The sequence below is a fragment of the Camellia sinensis genome, unplaced genomic scaffold (genome assembly GCF_055761805.1).
Source record: "Camellia sinensis isolate YWXY unplaced genomic scaffold, ASM5576180v1 Unanchor3, whole genome shotgun sequence".
NCBI lineage: Eukaryota > Viridiplantae > Streptophyta > Magnoliopsida > Ericales > Theaceae > Camellia > Camellia sinensis.
In genome coordinates, this window is record NW_028129178.1 from 17704850 (window position 1) to 17722737 (window position 17888).

The window sequence follows — 17888 nt, forward strand, 5'->3', positions numbered from 1 at the left end:
AGTCGAGCCGAAACAAAACACTGTTTCTCATCTCGGGGAAACTTGCTGGGCACCAACCAGGTCTTGGCCGAGGTCCCACATCTCCTTGCTGAGGTGTGGTCCCGATGGCCACATTCAAGGAAATGAAGTCGAGAAAATCTAGGTTTCCCTTTGTTTGAAGAACATGAAGAATATGGATGCAAAGATCATAACTTATCATTACAAAATCTGAGATTTCATGCTATGAATTCAAAATCATGGACCAGGATACCCATACTCGAAGATCTTATGAAACAAACACAAAAACAAGAATCTTGATGCAAGCTTTCGGATCAAACAAGGCTTTTTATTCAAGAACACATGAATATCACTTTCTCTTTCTAAAACCAAACTTTAAATCGATGCATGGCTTACAAATCGTGCTCGATCATGCAATGCAGGTGGATGAACAATAAGAACAACAAGAGTAGATCAAGATTCTAACCTCAAAACACGAATCAAACGGTTTGAACTCTAACGAGCAAGCTTGGAAATCTATTCTTTCTCTAAGAACTCCTTCTCCCTCTTCTAGAGCTTCTCTCTCTTCAAGAACAAAGACATATAACAAATGATACATTCTAGGTCTGCTGGCTGACTTAACACTCAGCTGGGACACGTGGCACTACCGGGTTGGTTCTCCTCAAAAAGGTGGCTGAGTAAAAAGAAGACTATGACAAAGTGTGTTCAACAAGCAAGATGGCATAGGCACTCCGACAGGTAATGACCTCGGCTAAGAACAAGGCATCGACAAGTAGGGGAACAATGATCTCGCCTAGGAAGGACAACACTTGGCCTAGTTGTGCCACACCTCGACCTAGATGTGCCACACCGCGGTCTAGGTCATACCAATCCAAGAACAAGATCACTAGGTGCAAAGGTAACATCTCGGCCTAGATAATACATATCTCAGCCTTGGTGATGAACACCTCGACCTAGATGATGACATCCCGGCCAACATGCCTTGGTGAAGGTGGAGGTCAACCAAAGTGGTTCCAAGATGGTTCTAAGCTTAAGGTGACCTCGGCCTGGATTAACCTAGGCTAACCACACACACACACCAAACAAGGAACCAAGCATGCAAGTAACACTCATGCAAGACAAATTAAGGTTTCACGAATGCAACATATCAAGACAAGATCATGTAATATATGCAAGCATAGCTAGAGCAAAGTAAGGGTTGTTACAATAAAATTACTCAGAAAATTCTCAGTAAATTATAAAGTAAATTACTTAGAAAATTCTCAATAAATTCCCAGTAAATTACTTACTAAATTTTGAGTAAATTACTAATTAAATTCCCAAGAAATTCTCAGAAAATTATTTAGTAAATTCTCAATTAATTACTCAATAAATTCCTTCTAAATACTCAGTAAATTATTTAGAAAATTTGAAGTAAATTTTTCATAATTTCACGGTAAATTACTCAATAAAATCTCAGTAAATTACTCATTGAATTCTCAGTAAATTACCCAGAACATTACCCAGTAAATTGCTAAGTAAATTCCGAATGAATCACTCAGTAAATTCCCAGTAAATTCCCAATAAATTACTCGGTAAATTACTCATTAAATTACTCAGAAAATTCTCAGTAAATTATAAAGTAAATTACTTAGAAAATTCTCAATAAATTCTCAGTAAATTACTTAGTAAATTCACAGTAAACTACTAATTAAATTCCCAAGAAATTCTCAGTAAATTATTCAGTAAATTCTCAATTAATTACTCAGTAAATTCCAAGTAAATCCTCAGTAAATTACTTAGAAAGTTCGAAGTAAATTTTTCATAATTTCACGATAAATTACTCAATAAAATCTCAGTAAATTACTCATTGAATTCTCAATATATTACTCAGAACATTACCCAATAAATTGCTAAGTAAATTACTTAGTAAATTTCGAGTAAATCACTCAGTAAATTCCCAGTCAATTACTGGGTAAATTACTCAATAAGTTGTCATTAAATTACTCAAAAAATTCTAAGTAAATTATAAAGTAAATTACTTAGAAAAATCCCAATAAATTCCCAGTAAATTCTCAGTAAATTAATAATTAATTTCCCAAGAAATTATTAGTAAATTATTCAGTAAATTCTCAATTAATTACTCAGTAAATTCCTAATAAATCCTCAGTAAATTATTTAGAAAATTCGAAGTAAATTTTTCTTATTTTCATGGTAAATTACTAAATAAAATCTCAGTAAATTACTCATTGAATTCTCAGTAAATTAGTCAGAACATTACCTACCAAATTGCTAAGTAAATTACTCAGTAAATTCTGAGTAAATCACTCAGTAAATTACTTAGATAATTCTCAATAAATTCTCAGTAAATTCTCTATAAATTACTGAGTAAATTCTCAAAAAATTATTCAGTAAATTCTCAATTAATTACTCTGTAAATTCCTAGTAAATCCTCAGTAAATTATTTAGAAAATTCGAAGTAAATTTTTCATAATTTCACGAAAAATTACTTAATAAAATCTCAGTAAACTACTCATTGAATTCCCAGTAAATTACTCAGAACATTACCCAGTAAATTGCTAAGTAAATTCTAAGTAAATTATGAGTAAATCACTCAGTAAATTCCCAATAAATTACTCGGTAAATTACTCAGTAAATTTTCATTAAATTACTCAGAAAATGCTCAGTAAATTATAAAGTAAATTACTTAGAAAATTCTCAATAAATTTCTAGTAAATTCTCCGTAAATTACTTAGTAAATTATCAGTAAATTATGAATTAAATTCCCAAGAAATTTTCAGTAAATTCTCAATTAATTACTAAGTAAATTCTTGATAAATCCTCAGTAAATTATTTAGAAAATTCGAAGAAAATTTTTCGTAATTTCACGGTAAATTACTCAATAAAATCTCAGTAAATTAGCAGTAAATTACTCGGTAAATTACTTAGTAAATTCTCATTAAATTACTCAGAAAATTCTCAGTAAATTATAAAGTAAATTACTTAGAAAATTTTCAATAAATTCCCAGTAAACTCTCAGTAAATTACTAATTAAATTCCCAAGAAATTCTCAGTAAATTATTCTATAAATTCTCAATTAATTACTCAGTAAATTCGTAGTAAATCCTCAGTAAATTATTTAGAAAATTCGAAATAAATTTTCCATAATTTCACCGTAAATTTCTCAATAAAATCTCAGTATATTACTTATTGAATTCTAAGTAAATTACTCAGAACATTACCCAGTAAATTGTTAAGTAAATTACTCACTAAATTCCGAGTAAATCACTCAGTAAATTCTAAGTAAATTGCTCAGTAAATTACTCAGTAAATTCTCATTAAATTACATAGAAAATTCTCAGTAAATTAGTAATTAAATTCCCAAGAAATTCTCAGTAAATTATTCAGTAAATTCTCAATTAATTACGAAGTAAATTCCTGGTAAATCCTCAGTAAATTATTTAGAAAATTCGAAGAAAATTTTTCATAATTTCACGGTAAATTACTCAATAAAATCTCAGTAAATTACTCAGAACATTACCCAGTAAATTCCGAGTAAATTACTCTGTAAATCCTCATTAAATTAGTCAAAAAATTCTCAGTAAATTATAAAGTAAATTACTTAGAAAATTCTCAATAAATTCCCAGTATATTCTCAGAAATTTACTTAGTAAATTATCAGTCAATTACCAATTAAATTCCCAAGAAATTCTCAATAAATTTTTCAGTAAATTCTCAATTAATTACTCAGTAAATTCCTAATAAATCCACAATAAATTATTTAGAAAATTCGAAGTAAATTTTTCATAATTTCACAGTAAATTCCTCAATAAAATCTCAGTAAACTACTCATTGAATTCGTAGTAAATTACACAGAACATTACCCAGTATATTGTTAAGTAAATTACTCAGTAAATACCCAGCAAATTACTCGGTAAATTACTTCTTAAATTCTTGTTAAATTACTCAAAAAATTCTCAGTAAATTATAAAGTAAATTACTTAGAAAATTCTCAATAAATTCCCAGTAAATTCTCAGTGAATTGCTCAGTAAATTACTAATTAAATTCCAAAGAAATTCTTAGTAAATTATTCAGTAAATTCTCAATTAATTACTCAGTAAATTCCTTGTAAATCCCCATTAAATTATTTAGAAAATTCGAAGTAAATTTTTCATAATTTCACGGTAAATTACTCGATAAAATCTCAGTAAATTATTCATTGAATTCTCAGTAAATTACTCAGAAAATTGCTAAGTAAATTACTCAGTAAATTCCGAGTAAATCTCTCAGTAAATTCTCATTAAATTACTCAGAAAATTCTCAGTAATCTATAAAGTAAATTACTTAGAAAATTCTCAATAAATTCCTAGTAAATTCTCAGTAAATTACTTAGAAAATTTTCAGTAAATTACTAATTAAATTCCCAAGAAATTCTCAGTAAATTATTCAGTAAATTCCTAGTAAATCCTCAGTAAAGTTTTCATAATTTCACGATAAATTACTCAATTAAATCTCAGTAAATTACTCAGAACATTACCCAGTAAATTGCTAAGTAAATTACTCAGTAAATTCCGAGTAAATCACTCAGTAAATACCCAGTAAATTACTCGGTAAATTACTCAGTAAATACTCATTAAATTACTCAAAAAATTCTCAGTAAATTATAAAGTAAATTACTTAGAAAATTTTCAATAAATTCTCAGTAAATTACTAATTAAATTCCCAAGAAATTCTCAGTAAATTATTCTGTAAATTCTCTATTAATTACTCAGTAAATTCGTAGTAAATCCTCAGTAAATTATTTAGAAAATTTGAAGTAAATTTTTCATAATTTCACCGTAAATTAATCAATAAAATCTCAGTAAATTACTCATTGAATTCTCAGTAAATTACTCAAAACATTACCCAGTAAATTGTTAAGTAAATTACTCACTAAATTCTCATTAAATTAGATAGAAAATTCTCAGTAAATTACAAAGTAAATTACTTAGAAAATTCTCAATAAATTTCCAGTAAATTCTCAGTAAATTACGTAGTAAATTCTCAGAAAATTACTAATTAAATTCCATAGAAATTCTCAAAAAATTATTCAGTAAATTCTCAATTAATTACTCTGTAAATTCCTAGTAAATCCTCAGTAAATTATTTAGAAAATTTGAAGTAAATTTTTCATAATTTCACGAAAAATTACTTAATAAAATCTCAGTAAACTACTCATTGAATTCCCAGTAAATTACTCAGAACATTACCCAGTAAATTGCTAAGTAAATTCTAAGTAAATTATGAGTAAATCACTCAGTAAATTCCTAGTAAATTACTCGGTAAATTACTCAGTAAATTCTCATTAAATTACTCAGAAAATTCTCAGTAAATTCTAAAGTAAATTACTTAGAAAATTCTCAATAAATTCCTAGTAAATTCTCAGTAAATTTCTAATAAATTCCTAGTAAATTATCAATAAATTATTCAATAAATTCTCAATTAATTACTCTGTAAATTCCTAGTAAATCCTCAATAAATTATTTAGAAAATTCAAAGTAAATTAAAAAGTAAATTACTTAGAAATTTCTCAATAAATTCCTAGTAAATTACTAATTAAATTCCCAAGAAATTCCTAGGAAATTATGAAATAAATTCTCAATTAATTACTCCGTAAATTCCTAGTAAATCCTCAATAAATTATTTTAAAAATTTGAAGTAAATTTTTCATAATTTCACGGTAAATTACTCAATAAAATCTCTGTAAATTACTCATTGAATTCTAAATAAATTACTTATAACATTACCCAGTAAATTGCTAAGTAAATTACTCAGAAATTTTCAGTAAATTATAAAGTAAATTACTTAGAAAATTCTCAATAAATTTCTAGTAAATTCTCAGTAATTTACTAATTAAATTCCAAAGAAATTCTCAGTAAATTATTCAGTAAATTCTCAATTAATTACTCAGTAAATTCTTTGTAAATCCTCATTAAATTATTTAGAAAATTCGAAGTAAATTTTTCATAATTTCATGGTAAATTACTCAATAAAATCTCAGTAAATTACTCAGAACATTACCTAGTAAATTCGGAGTAAATTACTCAGTAAATCCTCATTAAACTAGTCAGAAAATTCTCAGTACATTATAAAGTAAATTACTTAGAAAATTCTCAATAAATTCCCAGTAAATTCTCAGAAATTTACTGAAAATTTACTTAGTAAATTATCCGTAAATTTCTAATTAAATTCCCAAGAAATTCTCAGTAAATTATTCAGTAAATTCTCAATTAATTACTCAGAAATTCCTAGTAAATCCTCAATAAATTATTTAGAAAATTCGAAGTAAATTTTTCATAATTTCACGGTAAATTACTCAATAAAATCTCAGTAAATTACTCATTGAATTCTTAGTAAATTACTCAAAACATTACCCAGTGAATTCCGAGTAAATCACTCAGAAAATACCCAGTAAATTACTCGATAATTACCCAGTAAATTCTCATTAAATTACTCAGAAAATTCTCAGTAAATTATAAAGTAAATTACTTAGAAAATTCTCAATAAATTCTCAGTAAATTACTAATTAAATTTCCAAGAAATTCTCAGTAAATTATTCAATAAATTCTCAATTAATTACTCAGTAAATTCCTAGTAAATCCTCAGTATATTTTTCATATATTCATGGAAAATTACTCTATAAAATCTCAGTAAATTACTCATTGAATTCCCAGTAAATTACTCAGAACATTACTGTCATGACCCGAACCCGCCCCTATGGGTTAAGGACATAATCGGCCAGTAATCCTGAGATTACCTACGGCCTCAGACCAAAACAAACATAATTTGTCAGAGTAAAGGGGCCAAACGGAAGCAACAAATAAAAACTTTGTCCATAGAGCCGTGCTTATATGCACATCAACAAACCATATGCAGTTACGTTAATAACCCACAAGTTAAAGGCACAGTTTTCACATTACAGACATGATCATCCAAAACAAGTCAACCTATGACAACTATTTACATAGATACATAAAGTCCCCGCCGGCAAGACAAAATGTAATTACATAGCAAAGGCGAGGATAGGTCTCAAGAGTGAGACGCAAGGCTGACTTCCTCAAAAACTCGGATTTCCTAGCAGACTTCACTGGGGCTGGGTTTGGGCTTCCCTTGGCTCACCTACAGAAACATGAATGAGCGTGAGCAATAGCCCAGTGAATAATATCAAATATGACAGTTGCATAACAATATGTAGAACAGCATGCTCCAAACGGCCTTGGGCCCAGTTCGTACTTCTATTTAACGAATATATATATATATCTATACAAAATTCAAATCAAGTAGTTCTAAACATTCTGGCCTTTGGCCCATTCGGGTTTCCATTCATGGCAAAACGGCCTTCGGCCCATTCACTTATGTCGAAACGGCCTTCGGCCCACTGTTTCATGTCAAAACGGCCTTCGGCCCACTCATTCATGTCAAAACGGCCTTCGGCCCACTCATTTATATCAAAACGGCCTTCGGCCTACTCATTTATATCAAAACGGCCTTCGGCCCACTCATTTATATCAAAACGGCCTTCGGCCCACTTATTTATGTCAAAACGGTTGTCCACCATCCCAATTAACAGCTCATAGAGTTTATAAGGGAATAAACAATTGGACATTGACAAGCTTTTAAATATTGATATTACTCACAGTGATCGGTTTGTGGATGCGCCCTGGAGCTTGACCCTACACATTTCATAAATACAAAAGGGTCATTAGCAGTTCAATCCGTTCTTTAATTCACATATTCCTCTTTAGGCTTTATTTCTATTTCATTAACTCGTTTACAATATCTAACCTATGCCTAAGAGTGCTTACGAGTGAAAGAGAACGGAAAACGAAACACAGAACGCATGAACAAAATTCCAGGAAACAGGGTCCCCGCTCGAGCGTAAACTTATACGCTCGAGCGGACCCTTAAGGCCTGCAAAAGTACTGGTTGCACGGAAGATGCGCTCGAGCTGAAGGCCTGTCTACAAAACTCCACGCTCGAGCGTGAGGTGTCCCGCTCGAGCGGACATCCAACTCTGCAAAAATGCTGGGAGCACGATTTTCCAGCTCGAGCGGCCATTACCCCGCTCGAGCGGACCTCAAAAATCTGGGTTTCCCAGATCGTGTTCTTGGGCTCCACTTCGGTTTTCCATCTACATTTCTTGCATGCAATGGCTCAAATTACACATTTACACATGCTAACATGCTACTAATACTAGATTACAACATTAGGAAGCTCAATTTCATGATTTATCTACATGCATGTCCCAAAATATCTCAAACCCATCATCAACATGCTCAAATTCAACATTCAAGACTTATACTCCCATGATTTGTACATGCATGTGGGAGATGCTCATCATTCTCAACTTAGATGGTACAAATGGTGATTACAACATGAGCTTTGACCAAAACTCTACATGAATCATGTGTTTCAAGCTCAAACATGCAATTTCAAAGTAATTTCTTACATGCATGAGTTCCAAGACTTCGAACTCAACAAAAATCAACTTATTACATGCTCTTGATCACAAACAACCCTTGAACTTACAAGATCACAGTTTCAAGCTTATGAATCCAAGACCAAAAGCTTACCTAGAGGCTCAATCTTCCAAACTATAGCAATTTCTTGAGTTTAATCTTCCAATTCTTCACAATTTTGAGCCAAACACCCAACTCTCCTCTTTTCCCTCTCTCTAGCCGACTCCCCTCTCTCTTTCTCACGTTTAATTCAGCCAAGGGAAATAATAAAGAGGGTATTTGAGTGTATAGAGCCTCACTAGGTCATAATATAATAATATAGAGTAATTGGGTACTCATTTTACCAACTTAATCAACTTAATCTGGTCCAAATCAATTTTTCAATTAAATTCCACCGTAGGCTCTAAAAATTATGCCAATCACTATGGCGTAATCAATTTCAGGTTCGGTGGCCGATAAGGCCCTCAATTAAATTCCCAAAGCTAATTATTCGAACAGACATTCCTACGGTGAACAGATAAAACTTCAAAATCACGTATATTCACATAATGGCACACAAAATCATGCTAAACACATAACCATAAACAAATTAAGGACCAATTAGCATAATACAAAACAGGGGTATCACAATTACCCAGTAAATTGCTAAGTAAATTACTCAGTAAATTCTGAGTAAATCACTCAGTAAATTCTTAGTAAATTGCTTGGGAAATTACCCAGTAAATTCTCATTAAACTACCCAAAAAATTCTCAGTAAATTATAAAGTAAATTACTTAGAAAATTCTCAATAAATTTTCAATAAATACTCAGTAAATTACTAATTAAATTCCCAAGAAATTCTCAATTAATTACTCAAAAAATTCCTAGTCAATCCTCAATAAATTATTTAGAAAATTTGAAGTAAATTTTTCATAATTTCACGGTAAATTGCTCAATAAAATCTCTGTAAATTACTCATTGAATTCTCAGTAAATTACTCAGAACACTGCCCAGTAAATTGCTAAGTAAATTACCCAGTAAATTCTAAGTGAATCACTCAGTAAATTCTCATTAAATTACTCAGAAAATTCTCAGTAAATTATAAAGTAAATTACTTAGAAAATTCTTAATAAATTCGCAGTAAATTCTCAGTAACTTATTCAATAAAATCTCAATTAATTACTCAGTAAATTCCTAGTAAATCCTCAGTAAATTTTTCATATATTCACGGCAAATTACATAATAAAATCTCAGTAAATTACTCATTGAATTCGCAGTAAATTACTCAGAACATTACCCAGTAAATTGCTAAGTAAATTACTCAGTAAATTCTGAGTAAATTGCTTGGTAAATTACTCAGTAAATTCTCATTAAATTACCCAGAAAATTCTCAGTAAATTATGAAGTAAATTAGTTAGAAAATTCTCAATAAATTCCCAGTAAATACTCAGTAAATTACTAATTAAATTCCAAAGAAATTCTCAATTAATCAATCAGTAAATTCTCAATTAATTACTCAGTAAATTCCTTGTAAATCCTCAGTAAATTTTTCATATATTCACGGTAAATTACTCAATAAAATCTCAGTAAATTACTCATTGAATTCCCAGTAAATTACTAAGAACATTACCCAGTAAATTGCTAAGTAAATTACTCAGTAAATTCTGAGTAAATCACTCAGTAAATTCTCAGCAAATTGCTTGGTAAATTACTCAGTAAATTCTCATTAAATTACCCAGAAAATTCTCTGTAAATTATGAAGTAAATTACTTAGAACATTCTCAATAAATTCTCAGTAAATACTCAGTAAATTAATAATTAAATTCCCAAGAAATTCTCAATTAATCAATCAGTAAATTCTCAATTAATTACTCAGTAAATTCCTAGTAAATCCTCCATAAATTATTTAGAAAATCTGAAGTAAATTTTCCATAATTTCACGGTAAATTACTCAATAAAATCTCGGTAAATTACTCATTGAATTCTCAGTAAATTACTCAGAACATTACCCAGTAAATTGCTAAGTAAATTACTTAGTAAATTCTGAGTAAATCACACAGTAAATTCCCAGTAAATTAGTCGGTAAATGACTCAGAAAATTTTCATTAAATTACTCAGAAAATTCTCAGTAAATTATAAAGTAAATTACTTAGAAAATTCTCCATAAATTTCCAGTAAATTCTCAGAAATTTACTGGGTAAATTGTCGGTAAATTATTAATTAAATTCCCAAGAAATTCTCAGTAAATTCTCAATTAATTACTCAGTAAATTCCTAGTAAATCCTCAATAAATTATTTAGAAAATTCGAAGTAAATTTTTCATAATTTCACAGTAAATTACTCAATAAAATCTTAGAAAATTACTCAGTAAATTCCGAATAAATCACTCAGTAAATACCCAGTAAATTACTTGGTAAATTACTCAGTAAATTCTGATTAAATTACTTAGAAAATTCTCAGTAAATTATAAAGTAAATTACTTAGAAAATTCTCAATAAATTCGCAGTAAATTCTCAGTAAATTACTTACTAAATTCCCAAGAAATTCTCAGTAAATTATTCAATAAATTCTCAATTAATTACTTAGTAAATTCCTAGTAAATCCTCAGTAAATTTTTCATATATTCACGGTAAATTACTCAATAAAATCTCAGTAAATTACTCATTGAATTCCCAGTAAATTACTCAGAACATTACCCAGTAAATTGCTAAGTAAATTACTTAGAAAATTCTCAATAAATTTCCAGTAAATACTCAGTAAATTACTAATTAAATTCCCAAGAACTTCTCAATTAATCAATCAGTAAATTCTCAATTAATTACTCAGTAAATTCCTAGTAAATCCTCAACAAATTATTTAGCAAATTTGAAGTAAATTTTTCATAAATTCATGGTAAATTGCTCAATAAAATCTTAGTAAATTGCTCATTGAATTCTCAGTAAATTACTCAGAACATTGCCCAGTAAATTGCTAAGTAAATTACCCAGTAAATTCTGAGTAAATCACTCAATAAATTCTAAGTAAATTGCTCGGTAAATCACTCAGTAAATTCTCATTAAATTACTCAGAAAATTCTCAGTAAATTACTTAGAAAATTCTCAATAAATTCTCAGTAAATTAGTAATAAAATTCCCAAGAAATTCTAAGTAAATTATTCAGTAAATTCTCAATTAATTACTCAGTAAATTCCTAGTAAATCCTCCGTAAATTATTTAGAAAATTTGATGTAAATTTTTCATAATTTCACGGTAAATTACTCAATAAAATCTCAGTAAATTAGTCATTTAATTCTCGGTAAATTACTCAAAAAATTACCTAGAAAATTAGTATGTAAATTACTCAGTAAATTCCGAGTAAATCACTCAGTAAATTCCCAGTAAATTACACGGTAAATTACTCAGTAAATTTTCGTTAAATTATTCAGATAATTCTCAGTAAATTAAAATGTAAATTGCTTAGAAAGTTCTCAATAAATTCCCAGTAAATTCTCAGTAAATTACTTAGTAAATTCTCAGGTAATTATGAAATAAATTCTCAATTAATTACTCAGTAAATTCCTAGTAAATCCTCAGTAAATTATTTAGAAAATTCGAAGTAAATTTTTTATAATTTCACGGTAAATTACTCAATAAAATCTCAGTAAATTACTCATTGAATTCTCAGTAAATTACTCAGAACATTACCCAGTAAATTGCAAAGTAAATTACTCAGTAAATTCTAAGTAAATCACCCAGTAAATTCCCAGTAAATTAGTCGGTAAATTACTCAGAAAATTCTCATTAAATTACTCAGAAAATTATCAGTAAATTATAAAGTAAATTACTTAGAAAATTTTCCATAAATTCCCAGTAAATTCTCAGAAATTTACTTATTAAATTATCAGTAAATTACTAATTAAATTCCCAAGAAATTCCCAGTAATTTATTCAGTAAATTCTCAATTAATTACTCAGTAAATTCCTAGTAAATCCTCAATAAATTATTTAGAAAATTCGAAGTAAATTTTTCATAATTTCACAGTAAATTAGTCAATAAAATCACAGGAAATTACTCATCGAATTCTCAGTAAATTAATCATAACATTACCCAGTAAATTGCTAAGTAAATTACTCAGTAAATTCCGAGTAAATCACTCAGCAAATACCCAGGAAATTACCCAGTAAATTACTCTATAAAATCTCCGTAAATAACTCATTGAATTCTCAGTAAATTACCCAAAACATTAACCAGTAAATTGCCAAGTAAATTACTCAGTAAATTACTCAGTAAATTCTCATTAAATTACTTAGAAAATTCTCAGTAAATTATAAAGTAAATTACTTAGAAAATTCTCAAAAAATTCCCAGTAAATTCTCAGTAAATTACTAGTTAAATTCCCTAGAAATTTTCAGAAAATTATTCAGTAAATTCTCAACTAATTACTCAGTAAATTCCTAGTAAATCCTCAGTAAATTATTTAGAAAATTTGAAATAAATTTTTCATAGTTTCACGGTAAATTACTCAATAAAATCTCAGTAAATTACTCATTGAATTCTCAGTAAATTACTCAGAACATTAACCAGTAAATTGTTAAGAAAATTACTCAGTAAATTTTGAGTGAATCACTCAGTAAATTCGCAGGAAATTACTCGGTAAATTACTCAGTAAATTCTCATTAAATTACTCAGAAAATTCTCAGTAAATTATAAAGTAAATTACTTAGAAAATTCTCAATAAATTCCTAGTAAATTCTCAGCAAATTATTTAGTAAATTCTCAGTAAATTACTAATTAAATTCCAAAGAAATTCTCAGTAAATTATTCAGTAAATTCTCAATTAATTACTTAGTAAATTCGAAGTAAATTTTTCATAATTTCATGGTAAATTACTCAATAAAATCTCAGTAAATTACTCATTGAATTCTCACGAAAATTACTCAGAAAATTACCTAGAAAATTAGTATGTAAATTACTCAGTAAATTCCCAGTACATTACACGGTAAATTACTCAGTAAATTTTTGTTAAATTATTCAGAAAATTCTCAGTAAATTAAAATGTAAATTGCTTAAAAAGTTCTTAATAAATTCCCAGTAAATTCTCTGTAAATTACTTAGTAAATTCTCAGGAAATTATGAAATAAATTCTCAATTAATTACTCAGTAAATTCCTAGTAAATCGTCCATAAATTATTTAGAAAATCTGAAGTAAATTTTTCATAATTTCACTGTAAATTACTCAATAAAATCTCGGTAAATTACTCATTGAATTCTCAGAAAATTACTCAGAACATTACCCAGTTAATTGCTAAGTAAATTACTTAGTAAATTCTGAGTAAATCACTCAGTAAATTCCCAGTAAATTAGTCGGTAAATTACTCAGAAAATTCTCATTAAATTACTCAGAAAATTCTCAGTAAATTATAAAGTAAATTACTTAGAAAATTCTCCATAAATTCCCAGTAAATTCTCAGAAATTTACTTAGTAAATTATCAGTAAATTATTAATTAAATTCCCAAGAAATTCTCAGTAAATTATTCAGTAAATTCTCAATTAATTACTCAGTAAATTCCTAGTAAATCCTCAATAAATTATTTAGAAAATTTGAAGTAAATTTTTCATAATTTCACAGTAAATTAGTCAATAAAATCTCAGTAAATTACTCATTGAATTCTCAGTAAATTACTCAGAACATTACCCAGTAAATTGCTAAGTAAATTACTCAGTAAATTCTGAATAAATCAGTCAGTAAATACCCAGTAAATTACTTGGTAAATTACTCAGTAAATTCTGATTAAATTACTCAGAAAATTCTCAATAAATTATAAAGTAAATTACGTAGAAAATTCTCAGTAAATTAATTATTAAATTCCCAAGAAATTCTCAGTAAATTATTCAATAAATTCTCAATTAATTACTTAGTAAATTCCTAGTAAATCCTCAGTAAATTTTTCATATATTCATGGTAAATTACTCAATAAAATCTCAGGAAATTACTCATTGAATTCCCAGTAAATTACTCAGAACATTACCCAGTAAATTGCTAAATAAATTACTTAGAAAATTCTCAATAAATTTCTAGTAAATACTCAGTAAATTATTAATTAAATTCCCAAGAAATTCTCAATTAATCAATCAGTAAATTCTCAATTAATTACTCAGTAAATTCCTAGTAAATCCTCAATAAATTATTTAGCAAATTTGAAGTAAATTTTTCATAAATTCACGGTAAATTGCTCAATAAAATCTCAGTAAATTGCTCATTGAATTCTCAGTAAATTACTCAGAACATTGCCAGTAAATAGAGTAAATTACCCAGTAAATTCTGAGTAAATCACTTAGTAAATTCTAAGTAAATTGCTCGGTAAATCACCCAGTAAATTCTCATTAAATTACTCAGAAAATTCTCAGTAAATTATAAAGTAAATTACATAGAAAATTCTCAATAAATTCCCAGTAAATTCTCAGTAAATTACTTAGTAAATTCTCAGTAAATTAGTAATAAAATTCCCAAGAAATTCTAAGTAAATTATTCAGTAAATTCTCAATTAATTACTCAGTAAATTCCTAGTAAATCCTCCTAAATTATTTAGAAAATTTGATGTAAATTTTTCATAATTTCACGGTAAATTACTCAATAAAATCTCAGTAAATTACTCATTTAATTCTCGGTAAATTACTCAAAAAATTACCTAGGAAATTAGTATGTAAATTACTCAGTAAATTCCCAATAAATTACACGGTAAATTACTCAGTAAATTTTCGTTAAATTATTCAGATAATTCTCGTTAAATTAAAATGTAAATTGCTTAGAAAGTTCTCAATAAATTCCCAGTAAATTCTCAGTAAATTGCTTAGTAAATTCTCAAGAAATTATGAAATAAATTCTCAATTAATTACTCAGTAAATTCCTAGTAAATCCTCAGTAAATTATTTAGAAAATTTGAAGTAAATTTTTTATAATTTCACGGTAAATTACTCAATAAAATCTCAGTAAATTACTCATTGAATTCTCAGTAAATTCTGAGTAAATAACTCAGTAAATTCCCAGTAAATTAGTCGGTAAATTACTCCGTAAATCCTCATTAAATTAGTCAGAAAATTCTCGGTAAGTTATAAAGTAAAATACTGAGAAAATTCTCAATAAATTCCAAGTAAATTCTCAGAAATTTACTTAGTAAATTATCAGTAAATTTCTAATTAAATTCCCAAGAAATTCTCAGTTAATTATTCAGTAAATTCTCAATTAATTACTCAGTAAATTCCTAGTAAATCCTCAATAAATTATTTAGAAAATTCGAAGTAAATTTTTCATAATTTCACGGTAAATTACTCAATAAAATCTCAGTAAATTACTCATTGAATTCTCAGTAAATTACTCAGAACATTACCCAGTAAATTGCTAAGTAAATTACCCAGTAAATTTCGAGTAAATCGCTCAGAAAATACCCAGAAAATTACTCGGTAAATTACTCAATAAAATCTTCGTAAATAACTCATTGAATTCTCAGTAAATTACCCAGAACATTAACCAGTAAATTGGCAAGCAAATTACTCGGTAAATTACTCAGTAAATTCTCAGTAAATTATTTAGTAAATTCTCAGTAAATTACTAATTAAATTCCAAAGAAATTCTCAGTAAATTATTCAGTAAATTCTCAATTAATTACTTAGTAAATTCGAAGTAAATTTTTCATAATTTCATGGTAAATTACTCAATAAAATCTCAGTAAATTACTCATTGAATTCTCACGAAAATTACTCAGAAAATTACCTAGAAAATTAGTATGTAAATTACTCAGTAAATTCCCAGTAAATTACACTATAAATTACTCAGTCAATTTTTGTTAAATTATTCAGAAAATTCTCAGTAAATTAAAATGTAAATTGCTTAGAAAGTTCTTAATAAATTCCCAGTATATTCTCTGTAAATTACTTAGTAAATTCTCAGGAAATTGTGAAATAAATTCTCAATTAATTACTCAGTAAATTCCTAGTAAATCCTCCATAAATTATTTAGAAAATCTGAAGTAAATTTTTCATAATTTCACTGTAAATTACTCAATAAAATCTCGGTAAATTACTCATTGAATTCTCAGTAAATTACTCAGAACATTACCCAGTAAATTGCTAAGTAAATTACTTAGTAAATTCTGAGTAAATCACTCAGTAAATTCCCAGTAAATTAGTCGGTAAATTACTCAGAAAATTCTCATTAAATTACTCAGAAAATTCTCAGTAAATTATAAAGTAAATTACTTAGAAAATTCTCCATAAATTCCCAGTAAATTCTCAGAAATTTACTTAGTAAATTATCAGTAAATTATTAATTAAATTCCCAAGAAATTCTCAGTAAATTATTCAGTAAATTCTCAATTAATTACTCAGTAAATTCCTAGTAAATCCTCAATAAATTATTTAGAAAATTCGAAGTAAATTTTTCATAATTTCACAGTAAATTACTCAATAAAATCTCAGTAAATTACTCATTGAATTCTAAGTAAATTACTCAGAACATTACCCAGTAAATTGCTAAGTAAATTACTCAGTAAATTTCGAATAAATCAGTCAGTAAATACCCAGTAAATTACTTGGTAAATTATTCAGTAAATTCTGATTAAATTACTCAGAAAATTCTCAGTAAATTATAAAGTAAATTACTTAGAAAATTCTCAGTAAATTACTTATTAAATTCCCAAGAAATTCTCAGTAAATTATTCAATAAATTCTCAATTAATTACTTAGTAAATTCCAAGTAAATCCTCAGTAAATTTTTCATATATTCACGGTAAATTACTCATTGAATTTCCAGTAAATTACTCAGAACATTACCCAGTAAATTGCTAAGTAAATTACTTAGAAAATTCTCAATAAATTTCCAGTAAATACTCAGTAAATTACTAATTAAATTCCCAAGAAATTCTCAATTAATCAATCAGTAAATTCTCAATTAATTACTCAGTAAATTCCTAGTAAATCCTCAATAAATTATTTAGCAAATTTGAAATAAATTTTTCATAAATTCACGGTAAATTGCTCAATAAAATCTCAGTAAATTGCTCATTGAATTCTCATTAAATTACTCAGAACATTGCCCAGTAAATTGGTAAGTAAATTACCCCGTAAATTCTGAGTAAATCACTCAGTAAACTCTAAGTAAATTGCTCGGTAAATCACTCAGCAAATTCTCATTAAATTACTCAGAAAATTCTCAGTAAATTATAAAGTAAATTACTTAGAAAATTCTCAATAAATTCTCAGTAAATTCTCAGTAAATTACTTAGTAAATTCTCAATAAATTAGTAATAAAATTCCCAAGAAATTCTAAGTAAATTATTCAGTAAATTCTCAATTAATTACTCAGTAAATTCCTAGTAAATCCTCCGTAAATTATTTAGAAAATTTGAAGTAAATTTTTCGTAATTTCACGGTAAATTACTCAATAAAATCTCAGTAA